The sequence below is a fragment of the Macaca fascicularis genome, chromosome 5, assembly GCF_037993035.2.
Source record: "Macaca fascicularis isolate 582-1 chromosome 5, T2T-MFA8v1.1".
Lineage (NCBI taxonomy): Eukaryota > Metazoa > Chordata > Mammalia > Primates > Cercopithecidae > Macaca > Macaca fascicularis.
The window spans coordinates 115,166,344-115,178,396 of NC_088379.1; positions in this window are offsets into that span (position 1 = coordinate 115,166,344).

The following is a 12,053-nucleotide window of genomic DNA, read 5'->3' on the forward strand; positions in this document are numbered from 1 at the left end:
CAGTATGGTTTGGTGGTTTTTTGGGGTTTTTGTTTGGTTGGTTTTTTGTGGGGATTGGTGGATTTTTTTATATACAGAATGTATTGAATTTACTAATTGGGGAAGTGCAGTGATACTGCATTTCAGTTAGTAATATATGTGAATCAGGCCAGGCATGGTGGCTTATGCCTGTAATCCCAGCACTTTGGGAGGCCAAGGCGTGCAGATCACTTGAGGTCAGGAGTTCATAACCTGCCTGGCCAACATGGTGAAACCCCATCTCTGCTAAAAATACCAAAATTAGCCAAATGTGGTGGCAGGCACCTGTAATCCTAGCTACTCCCCTGAGTGAAGCAGGAGAATCGGTTGAACCTGGAGGCTGAGGTTGCGGTGAGCCAAGATCACGCCACTGCACTCCAGCCTGGGCAACAGAGTGAGACTCCGTATCAAAAAGAAAGAAAAAAGTAATACATATGAATCAATACATTTTCATTAGTCTGTGGACATTACCAAGTACTTATTCTGTTTGTATTCTAAAACAAATGGTGCTACTTTCAAAAATACTCTTAATTAGTAAGTATAATCTTAAATTGTCTTTCTCATTTATATTAGATGTTTTTGCCTGCACACTTACAGCAAGAAAATTTTAGTAACACATGTGACTATCCCATTTATTTAATTGACTTTAAGATTGCCATCTTGAATTTTGAAAGTGATTTTCGTCTGATCCAGAAACCTTTCATTCAGTGTCAACTTCTTTGCTATAAAAAACTGTTAAGGATCCATTAGATTATGTGATGTAAATTTTATTCTGTACACTATGAAAGTCCCCATCAACAAACTTTGGAAGGAAAAAGACTTTGCCAGGCTTGGTGGCTCATGCCTATAATCCTAGCACTTTGAGGGGCCAAAGTGAGCGGATGACTTGAGCCCAGGGGTTAGAGACCAGCCTGGGCAACATGGGGGAAACCGTGTCTCTACAAAAATACAAAAAAATTAGCCAGGGATCGTGTGCACCTGTAGTCCCACCTACTCAGGAGGCTAAGGTAGGAGGACATCCTGAGCTGAGGAGGTCAAGGCTGCAGTGAACTCTGACCACACCACCACACTCAGTCTGGGCAATAGAGTGAGGCCCTGTCTCAAAAAAAAAAAAAAAAAAGGAATCTTTCAAAAAAAGAAAAGAGAAAGACTTGCTGTGTGTGTAGTGGTTTATTTTTACTGGTTTTGTGCTTTCGTGGATCTCATTTCTTTGGGAAAAAAAAAGTACTCTCACATTCCCTGATGGAAGTTAGAGGTTAAATGACTCACCCTAAATGACTTTACTTACTAATTAGTGACAATGTTAATAGTAAAAATCCAAATGTTCTCCCTACCCACAACCTACTCCCACCCCACCCCCCACCCACAGGTCCATACTTGTCCCTATACCATGCTGCCTCCAGCAAGAGAGAATCTGAACATTAAGAGAAACTAACCCAGGCATGGTGGTGCCTGCCTGCAGTCCCACCTATTCGGGAGGCTGAGGCAGAAGAATCACTTGAACCTGGGAGGCAGAGGTTGCAGTGAGCCGAGATTGTACCACTGTACTCCAGCCGGGCGAGAGCCAGACTCCAACTCAAAAAAAAAAAGAGAAACTATAGTACTGTAAGGGCAACTAAGTACTTCAATTTCACCCTAAAAAGTATAATTCTTCTTTATAAAAGACAAAAATCTTTTGTCTTTGAATATTTTGTCACTCATTCAATAATCTTTATAAGCATTTAGTGCTTGCCAGATATTGTTCCAGGCACAAAATAAAATCCTCACTTCCACAAAGCTTATACTCTAAAGTGAGAACATAGAAGACTGGGGAGAGGCAAAAATCATTTTATATAATTTGTAAGTGTGATATATAATTCTATGTAAGTATGATGAATGTTATGAAGAAAAATAAAGCTCAGAAAGGAGATGGAAAATACTGTTTTTGATAGTGACCAGGAAAGGCTCTTTTAAGAAGATGAGAGTTGAGCAGAGAGCTGAAGCCACATAGATACCTGGAACAAGAGCTGTCCAAATAGGAGAACTTTGTGGTAGATGAATGCAGAAGTTACCTTCTGATTGCTCTTTTCTCTGTGAAAGAAGCAGCAGAATTATCAGCTGAAAAGGGGTAAGAGGGTTAGAGGTTTTGCAAAATAGTCTAGGAGAGTAAGATGTTGAATTTACCAGTGGTATGTAGTAGGATTGTGAGGGCCCATCTTGGGCTGTGAGTCGAACTTTAAAATGAAACTAATAAGCATAACTGTACCTCTTTCCTCTAGCTATATTCATTGCTTGGTAGAAAGTTGGGTTTAACCACAGTTGGATACAAGGAATAGAGGAGGAGCAAGGGAATTTAGAATGTATACAAGGGAGTGACTCTCATTTAAGCTACAAGAGCACAAAATGGGTGCTGGATAGAGATGGGTAGTGATGGGTAGCGGGCTTAGTTGTTTGGAGGTCCCATTGAGGTTAAAGAGCTTTTAAGAGTATAGATGTCAGAAAGAATGAGTTGGCAAGATAAGATGTAGTGGTTAGGATATGAAAAGCTTGGAATTGAGATTTGGGGGAAGTTTAGATAACGACAAGACTAAGGGGAATAAGTGGTTGAGATGTTATTAAAGATAACTAGAGGTAGGGATGTGAGAACTTAGAGCTCAGGGTTTCAAATGGATCATCTATTTGATTATTAAAATTTTCCCCCCAAAAATGACAGGAATAATCCTGGGGACATGGGGACTGTAAATGATTGCAATAAGGAGGAGTGGCAAGGGGATATGCTGAGGGCGTGAGGTAGGCAAGGAGGAAGAATAATCCAGATGCCTACAGAGGAGTTGAGGGATGCCTGCCCGGGGTTTAGCATCAAACACAGCCATCCTTTGACAGGTTTGGAGGAAGATAATATCTCAAGACAGCCAGGTTTCAGTTAGCGTGTGTGGAGACTGACATAAACCAAAATATAGTCATGAGAAGAGTAATCCTGATGGGAAGTGGATAATTCATTCTCATTGCCGTCTTTTGGCCATTTGCTTTGTGAGGCAGGGAGTGTTGGGTGAGATCAAGGGGTAAGATTGTCAGGAATTCTGTGAGCTGCTTTTTCAACTAACTAAAAACAGATAGTGGTTCTTAGTGTTAGTGGTAGGGATCAGATCAGAATTTCCTGGGAGAGCTTTTTGGATACCTCAGTTCATATTCACTACCTGATTAGGGACCTGGCGAGAGATACATTAAAATGCATATATTAATTATTAAAAGTATTCATACATTAATATGTGTATATGTGTGTGGCAAATGCTATTTGATAGCTATTTGGGGATTTGACTGTTACGTATTCAACTTGTGAGGCTAGGAAATGCACATATTAGCAAAGTGTTATATTAAATAAACCGTGAGCCCTCCTCTTCTAAATATCTTCTCACTAAAATACTTTTGAAGACATAGGAAAAGATGAAAACTCACAACAAAGTTGAAAAGAACATTGCAGACGTTATCTAGAGAAAACTAAAACTTACTGAAAGAAGACGAGTTATGAAAAAAATGAACACTCAGCCGGGTGTGATGGCTCATGCTTGTAATCCCAACACTTTGGCAGGTCGAGGTGGGAGGATCTCTTGAGGCCAGGAGTTTGAGACCATCCTTGGCGGCATAGCAAGACCCCATCTCCATAAAAAATAAAAATAAAAAATTAGCCAGTTGTGGTGGTATGTGCCTGTAGTCCAAGCTGCCTGGGAGCCTGAGGTGAGAGGATTACTTGAGCCCAGGAGTTTGAGGCTGCAGTGAGCTACAGTTGCACCATTGTAATCCAGCCTGGATGACAGAGCAAGACTCTTGTCTCAAAGGAAAAAAAAAACAAATTTTTAAAGAAAAAATTAAGAACACTCAAGCTTTGGCACGTGAAACCTGAAAAACAAAAATAGGAGATACTACATAATTCATTCATCTTTTGCCTCTGAATTTAGAGACAGGCTCTGTATCAACCAGAAAATTGGTATCCTCCTCCCACCTGCATTGTTATAATAACTGTAAGAACTAGTACTTAATATAAAACAAGTGGGTGGGAAGTATGTATGTGTACTTGGTTTAAGTGGAGAAGGTAATCATAATCAGGGGACATAGAAGCTATTAATGTATTCATTGCCTTCAGATTAGACATGGGCAGATCCAAAAATTAAAATTTTTTTTTGTTTCCTTTAGTAAACAATGCACAGTTCTGTGGATTTTCATTTTTGGACCAATGAGCATTACTTAAAAGTAATTACTTACTAGTAATGTTATTACTTACTAATAAGTAAATTACTAAAGACCACTAAAATGTGTTTCCACAAATGAAAATCAATGTTTTATTAGAGTTTTTAGGACTCTACTTATAAGATGCCTGGTTCCTGTACAAGGTTTATAATTTTGCAATAATGCACAAAAGTGTTTATACAGGTGTTGTCACACAGCAGGTCAGACAACTGACAGAAACTATCCTACGGTCAGTACTCAAGCATTTTCTTATGAATGTATCATCCTGTTGGGAGGTATTCATGGTTTTTCTGCTATTTTTGCATTTCAGATATGTATTATTTTAGCTTGATAACCATTGAGATTGCTATAGATTATTTGATTTGTGTATAATGATGTATATATGCATATTTCACTATATTTTTCTAGTTTTCTATAACTGAGTTTTAAATATTTTTGGTAGAATAATATGCTTTCATTGCTAAAAATAAATACCCCTCTATATTGCTTATAACATTTCGATGATGTAGCCAGTGAATATGTGCTAATTTAAATAACTTGTATATAGAATTAAGCCAACTGCCATATTATAACTGGGTTCTTTTTAACTTAATAGGATATTGTTTTATAATATTAAATCGTATGTTTAAGCTCATTCTCTTTAAAAATAAACAAGCAATTTCTATATGTTCCTCTCAAGTCTTTATTACTTAGGAATTTGCTTTAGAGCAGGGATTGTATTTTGGATTTTCTTTAAACTTCTTATCCCACTTCACATATCCCCAGGTACTCTTCCCAAGACAGGATACATGGCAGAAACACATTTAATTTAATTGAAAAACTGGAAAAGCTTATTAGCCTTTCTTATAGTGGAGTCATTTCACAGTGACCCTTGGGAAATCTGTAAAACATTATACCAGTTAGGAGGACTTTTTCCCATTTTTAATGAAAGTTTTTATGGATCTTTTTCCCCTGTAGTCGATTTCTTTCAAATTGTGCTTCTTTGGGGCTTAGTTCTTATGACTTGCATAGTAACAATAGAAAATGCCTGTTACATGCACTTCCTATGGAACCAGAAAAATTCTAATAGAATGGAAGATGACTGTTTCTCTAGCCTGTCTCCTATTTGTTATCAAAAGCTGGTAGGTAATTATGTTCAGAGTTAGGAATAATAGAGGTAAATGGAGAAATGGATGAATAAGATGTTTAAACAAGAAAGGTCAAAATTTAAAGCTGTATTTAATAACTAGGACCCTGAGTACTGTGTTCACAAGCAAAAAGTGGTCTTTCAAAAGGTTTTTACCAAAAATGTAATGAACCTAAATTGTCTTCATAGCATTTATGGCACTCTTTTGGGTCATAATCTGTGAGGAGTGAGGACAAAATTGGGGTGGAGAATGAGTAGTAACCAGAAGAATAACTTTGAAAGGAAAAGAAGGTAAATGTACATCATTATAGGGCCTGTTCTTTGTTCACATCCAGGCTTTGCAAATGCTGCTCCCCTGCTTGGAAAACCCTGTCTTTCATTCCCTTCCTGGCTTTCTTAGCACTTCCTCCTCCTCATCCTTCAGAATTCAGCCTAGGGATCATTACATCCTGGCAGCCTCTCCTGATGGCTCTCTCATCTGGGTTAAATACTCTTGTGTGTATCCATAACACATTCTCATCTCTACTATAGCCCCCATCAGACTGTGTTACAATTGACATTTTCTCTCAAACGTGGGAACCAGGTTCTCTTAGTCATAGTGCCCCCTATACCTGACATACAGTAGGCATTTAGTAAAAAACCCTTAGAGACAGGGTCTTGCTAGGCTAGAGTACAGTGGTATGATCATAGCTTACTGCAGCTTCAAATTCCTGGGCTCAAGGGATCCTCCTGCTTCAGTCTCCTGAGCAGCTAGGACTATAGGCATGTACTACCATGCCTGGCTAATTATTTTTTTGTAGAGACAAGATATTGCTATGTTGCCCAGGCTAATATTGAACATCTGGGCTCAAGCGATCCTTCCATCTCAGCCTCCCAAAGCCCTGAGATTACAGGTGTGAGCCACTGTGTCCAGCAGAACCAATGTTATGCCAAGCTAGAGAGAAAATGCATCAAAGACCTGTGAATAAAAATAAAGACAGTTTCAGTTGGATAAGAGGAGAAACATACTATAATACACTAGATAGAAATTGAAAGAAAATCTGGCATAGAATGAGAATGGTGCCAGAAGATGGATAATAAACCTTATGAAAATTCAGGAGTATACCACCTCTGAAGTTGAGTTTCAGTGGTCTGGAGCATGTTGCAAGATCCCCACTAATATAGAAGGCAAGTTGCTGCTCCCTGTGCCACTTTCCACAATGTGAGGCACAATGCTTGGTGGCTTTTTTTTTTTGGAAGCTATGTATACAACATTTCAGTGTGCTACTGTACTCCATAACCAAGTAACTTGTAAGGCTGCCAATCTGAGGTGTGGTTAGAGCAAAAGAAGGCTCTACATCAACTCAGACTTCAGTGCAAACTGTTTTGCCACTTGGGCTTTATTGACGCAGCAGATCCAACTCGGCAGGGTCTGTGGCAAATACAAATGCCATAACAAGCCTCAACCGGAGAGTCAGACTTCTCTAGGGTTTTAGAGCAGAGCCATGACCTCTTCTGCAAAAGAAAAAACAAAAAACAAAACTTACCTTTGTGAGAGTAGCTCTTAGATTGTTATTGAGCTGTCTAGTATAGGATGTCGAATGTCCTTGGGATCTATGCTGACCAGTGTGAACCAAGCAGTAGGAGTGAATATGCACAGTAGCGATCTATTGTTAAGTGGCAGCTTAACATTAGTATATAAGGGATCAGGCTCAGCAGATCCTAAAGTCAGTTGCATGAGCAGGCAGCTCCGACTCGTGACACCGCTTCCTTTCCCTGCATTCACATTTATGGCCTTATGGGGATGTTTTCCTATAATCAGTTAAGGGAGAAACTAAAACCTGAATTTAAGATAAAGTGCTGGCATCAACTGGTCTGCTATAGTATTAGTCTAGTAATAAATCCTCTTTGTGGGCAAAACTTCAAGCAGTACAGTGATTGACACTTTATGAGATGTAGATCTCAAAAGATGTAGATCTATGTAGCTTCATAGGCAATGGCAAATGACTAGATGACAAAGGTCTTTGCAGGAACAGGATTAGAAAATTGGGGACAAGGAGGTTTGGAGAAGAGGGATTTGAATGAACTTCACGAAATGGACACAGCACATGAGATAGTTGTGTTCCATATCAATGTACCCCAAAGGGCATCTGCAGCAAAATTTGTCCATCTCAATCAGGTGGAGAAGGTGACCCATCCTGTGAATATCAGCCTCTTTCTGTAGCCACTCCAGCATTTGCTCAATGGTTCATTTACAAAGTTACCATACTTGTAAGGATAGAAGCTATGTGTGGGCTAAATATTATGGATGTCCCTTCACCAAGGCTGATCTGGCTACTGCCACTGTTATTTCTAAGCGTTGTCAGCTGAGACCTACTTTGATTCCTCAATATGGCATCATTCCTTGGGGAAAACTGGTAGCCACCTGATACGTTGATTACATTGTACCCCTTTGATATGGAGCATTTGTCCTCAATGGAATAGACGCACAATCTGGATATGGATTTGCCTGCCCAGGTTGCAGTGTTTCTGCTACGACCACCATCTGTGGACTTACAGAATGCCTTCATCATTGCCATATGACCTCCACAACATTGCTTCTGATCAAGGAACTCATAGCAAAAGAAGTGTGTTAATGGGAATTCACCGCTGTTACTACAACCTGTCACCCTGATATGGTTTGAATTTGTGTCCCTGCCCAAATCTCATGTAATCCCTAAGGTTGGAGGAGGGGCCTGCTGTGAGGTGATTGGATTGGATCATAGGGGCAGATTTCCCCCTTGCTTTTCTTGTGATAGTGAGTTCTCATGAGATCAGGTTGATTAAAAGTGTGTAGCACCTACCCCTGATTTCTCTTCCTCCTCCTCTGGTCATGTAAAACGTACCTGCTTCTGCTTAGCCTTTGGCCATGATTGTACGTTTCCTGGGGCCTCCCCAGCCATGCTTCCTGTACAGCCTGTGGAATTGTGAGTCAGTTAAGCCTTTTCTTTATAAATTACCCAGTCTCAAGTAATTCTTTATAGCAATGCAGGAACAGACTACTACAGACCCCCCAAAGCAGCTGACCTGGCAGAAAGGTGGAATGTTCTTCTGAAGACTCAGTTATGGTGATGGTTGGAGTATCATCCTACAGGATACAGTATATGCTTTGAATAAGCAACCAACATTTTTCTCCTGTAGCCAGACACACAGGTCTGAGAATCAAGAATTGAAAGTGAAATCATTCCCCTAATATAGTCCCCGAATTTTAGGGTCTTAGTTTACAAAGGAGAGATGCTTAGTTCTCAAAGGGACACAGCATCGTTCCAACTGTATTGGAAGTTATGAGTATTACGTAGCCATTTGGGGCGCCTTCTGTCAACAACCAGAAGGAGAATCGTCTGGATTATGAAGAGGAATTGATTTGCTGTGACATAACTGGGCAAGGAGGACTATGTCTAGAGGATTTTTCCAGAGTGCCTCTTAATACTTCTATGTTCAGTACTAAAAGTTAATGAAATATAATAGCCTAGTAAAAGAATGGATCACTGATGATTCAAACTCTTCAAAAGTAAGATTTGCATCTCCCACCAGGTAAAGAATGCCAACCAACCAACATTCCATACTGTGCTGAAGGGAAATTAGAAGACAATCTGAGAGGCATAATGGGAATACATTTGATAATGAAAAAGAATTCAGTTCTAGCACTAGATCTGTCACAGTATGTTAGACTGACTGTAATAGAAAGAATATGGGTTTGCAAGCCAAACAACAAAATTTGAATTATAGTTCCTCTGTTAGCTGTGTGACCTGGGGCAAGTCTCTAAACTTCTCTGAGCCTTCATATCCCTACTAGAGAATAATAGTTCCTTGGTAAGAGTTTTGTGAGAATTATATGGAACGAGTATGTAAAGTTTCTTGTGCAGCACCCGGCTTGTAGTAAATACTTGATAAATGGCAGTCAATGTCTTAACAAAATAACAGCACAACAGTAAGAATAGTAATAATACTCCCACATCGAGCCTGCCCTTTGCCCTCCTATCACTTTCCACCTTCACTGAAATTATTCCACATTGGACATGGAAAACCAAAATATTATCATGTGGGCTGCTGCCTCCTCCACTGTTTACTGTGATCGATGTATTAACTACACTTTTTGCTTCAGACTCTCCAGTACAGATGGGTATACAGAAAGAAGCAAGTAGTCTTAGTTCATTACATGTACATACCATCAGACTTCAAAACTCGATGCTTACCAGTAAGCCACAATTGTGGGTTTTTTGTTTTTGTTTTTTGTTTGTTTGTTTGTTTTGCTATCAGGTTTATTCTAAAAAGACTATCTCAGGCTTTTGACCTATCTGTTTATTAAAATAGTGGTTATGACCTCTTAAACTTCTGAGCCTATAAACATGGTGTTCCTCCTGCTAAGAACTCATCTTTACTTTTTTTATCTGGTTTACTGCTCTTTCTCCTTCAGTTATTAGTGTATACTGATGCCAGCCTGTCCCTTACCACTAAGCCTAGGCGGGGTCTCCCTGCTGTATATTCCCATATGCCCTTACAGTTAGTTTTCCTATTCTAACCTTTATGTCACTTTACTTAATTACTTGTTCACCTAGTGAACAAGTTCCCCACTAGGTTCTGTGTAAAGTAAGAACACAGAACTCATCTTTAAAAAAAAAAATTCTTAAGTCTCAATTTTTAAAATAATTTTTATTTTTATTTCAGTAGTTTTGGGGGGTACAGGTAGTTTTGGTTACATGGATAAATCCTTTAGTGGTGATTTCTGCTATTTTGATGCACCCATCGCCATCACCCAAGCAGTATACACTGTACCTAATATGTAGTCTTTTTTTGTTGTTTTTTGTTTTTTGTTTTTTTGTTTTGTGAGTTGGAGTCTTGCTCTGTCACCCAGGCTGGAGTGCAGTAGCTCAATCTCGGCTCACTGCAACCTCTGCCTCCCAGATTGAAGTGGTTCTCATGCCTCAGGCACCCGAGTAACTGGGACTACAGGCACACACCACCACGCCCAGCTAATTTTTGTATTTTTAGTAGAGACGGGGTTTCACCATGTTGGGCAGGCTGGTCTTGAACTCCGGGCCTCAAGCAATCCACCCACCCTGGCCTCCCAAAGTGCTAGGACTACAGGCATGAGCCACCTCGCCTGGCCCCAATATGTAGTCTTTTATCCCTCATCCCCACCCAACCTTCCCCCCACCTGAATCGCCAAAGTACATTATATCATTCTTACATCTTTGCATCCTCATAGCTTAGCCCCCACTTATAAGCTAGAACATACTATATTTGGTTTTCCATTCTGGAGTCACTTCACTTAGAATGATGGCCCCCAACTCCATCGAAGTTGCTACAAAGGACATTATTTTGTTCTTTTTATGGCTGAGTAGTATTCCATGGTGTGTGTGTGTGTTTGTGTGTGTGTGTGTGTGTGTGTGTTATAAATATATATATACCACATTTTCTTTATTTACTCATTGGGTGATGGGCATTCAAGTTTGTTCCATATTTTTGCAGTTGCAAATTGTGCTGCTATAAACGTGTGTGCAGGTGTCTTTTTCATATGATGACTTCTTCCTTTGTGTAGATACCCAGTAGTGGGATTGCGGGATTGAATGGTAGATCTACTTTTAATTCTTTAAGGAATCTCCATACTGTTTTCCATAGTGGTTGGACTAGTTTACATTACCACCAGCAGTATAAAAGTGTTTTCTTTTCACCACATCCACACCAACATCTATTGTTTTTTCACTTCTTAATTATGGCTATTCTTGCAGGAGTTAAGTTGATATCTCATTGTGGTTTTAATTTGCATTTCCCTGATAATTAGTGATGTTGAGCATTTTTTGACATTTGTGGGCTGTTTGTATATCTTCTTTTGAGAATTGTCTATTCACATCCTTTGTCCACTTTTTGATGGGATTATTTGTGTTTTTCTTGTTGATTTGTTTGAGCTCTTTGTAGATTCTAGATATTTGTCCTTTGTCAAATACACAGTTTGTGAATATAGAAACTCATCTTTTTTATTCATCACTCTACCATCAGCCTAGAACAGTGTCTGGCAAATCCCCATGTACTACTAACCACAAGTTTGTGTGTTTCTATTATTTTTAAAGGTGGTTGTAGTTTTTGTTTTTGTTTTTTTTTTTTTGAGACAGTGTCTCGCTCTGTCACCCAGGCTGGAGTGCAATGGAGTGATCTCGGCTCACTGCAACCTCCGCCTCCCTGGTTCAAGTGATTCTCCTGTCTCAGCCTCCCGAGTAGCTGTTATTACAGGTGCACACCACCATGCCTGGCTAATTTTTTGTATTTTAGTAGAGATGAGGTTTCACCGTGTTGCCCAGGCTGGTCTCAAACTCCTGAGTTCAGGCAATCCACCCACCTCAGTCTCCCAAAGTGCTGGGATTATAGGCGTGAGCCACTGCGCCCGGCCTAAAGGTGGTTGTAGTTTTAAAGTCCTGTTTTATTATTGATCTATTAAGTTTATTCAGCAGATATTTGAGAACCAACTACTTAGGTGCTGGTGATAGAGCAGTGAACAAAACAGACAAGGCCTCTTCTGTCATGGAGCTTACATTCCAGTTGGGGGAGACAGCTTTTAAAATTATGTAATATGTCAGGTAATGATTAATGCTAAGGGAGAAAAAAAAAAGCAGATAAGGGCTAACTGGCAGGAAGTAGAAGTTAACACAACCAACCGCATCTCAGCTCA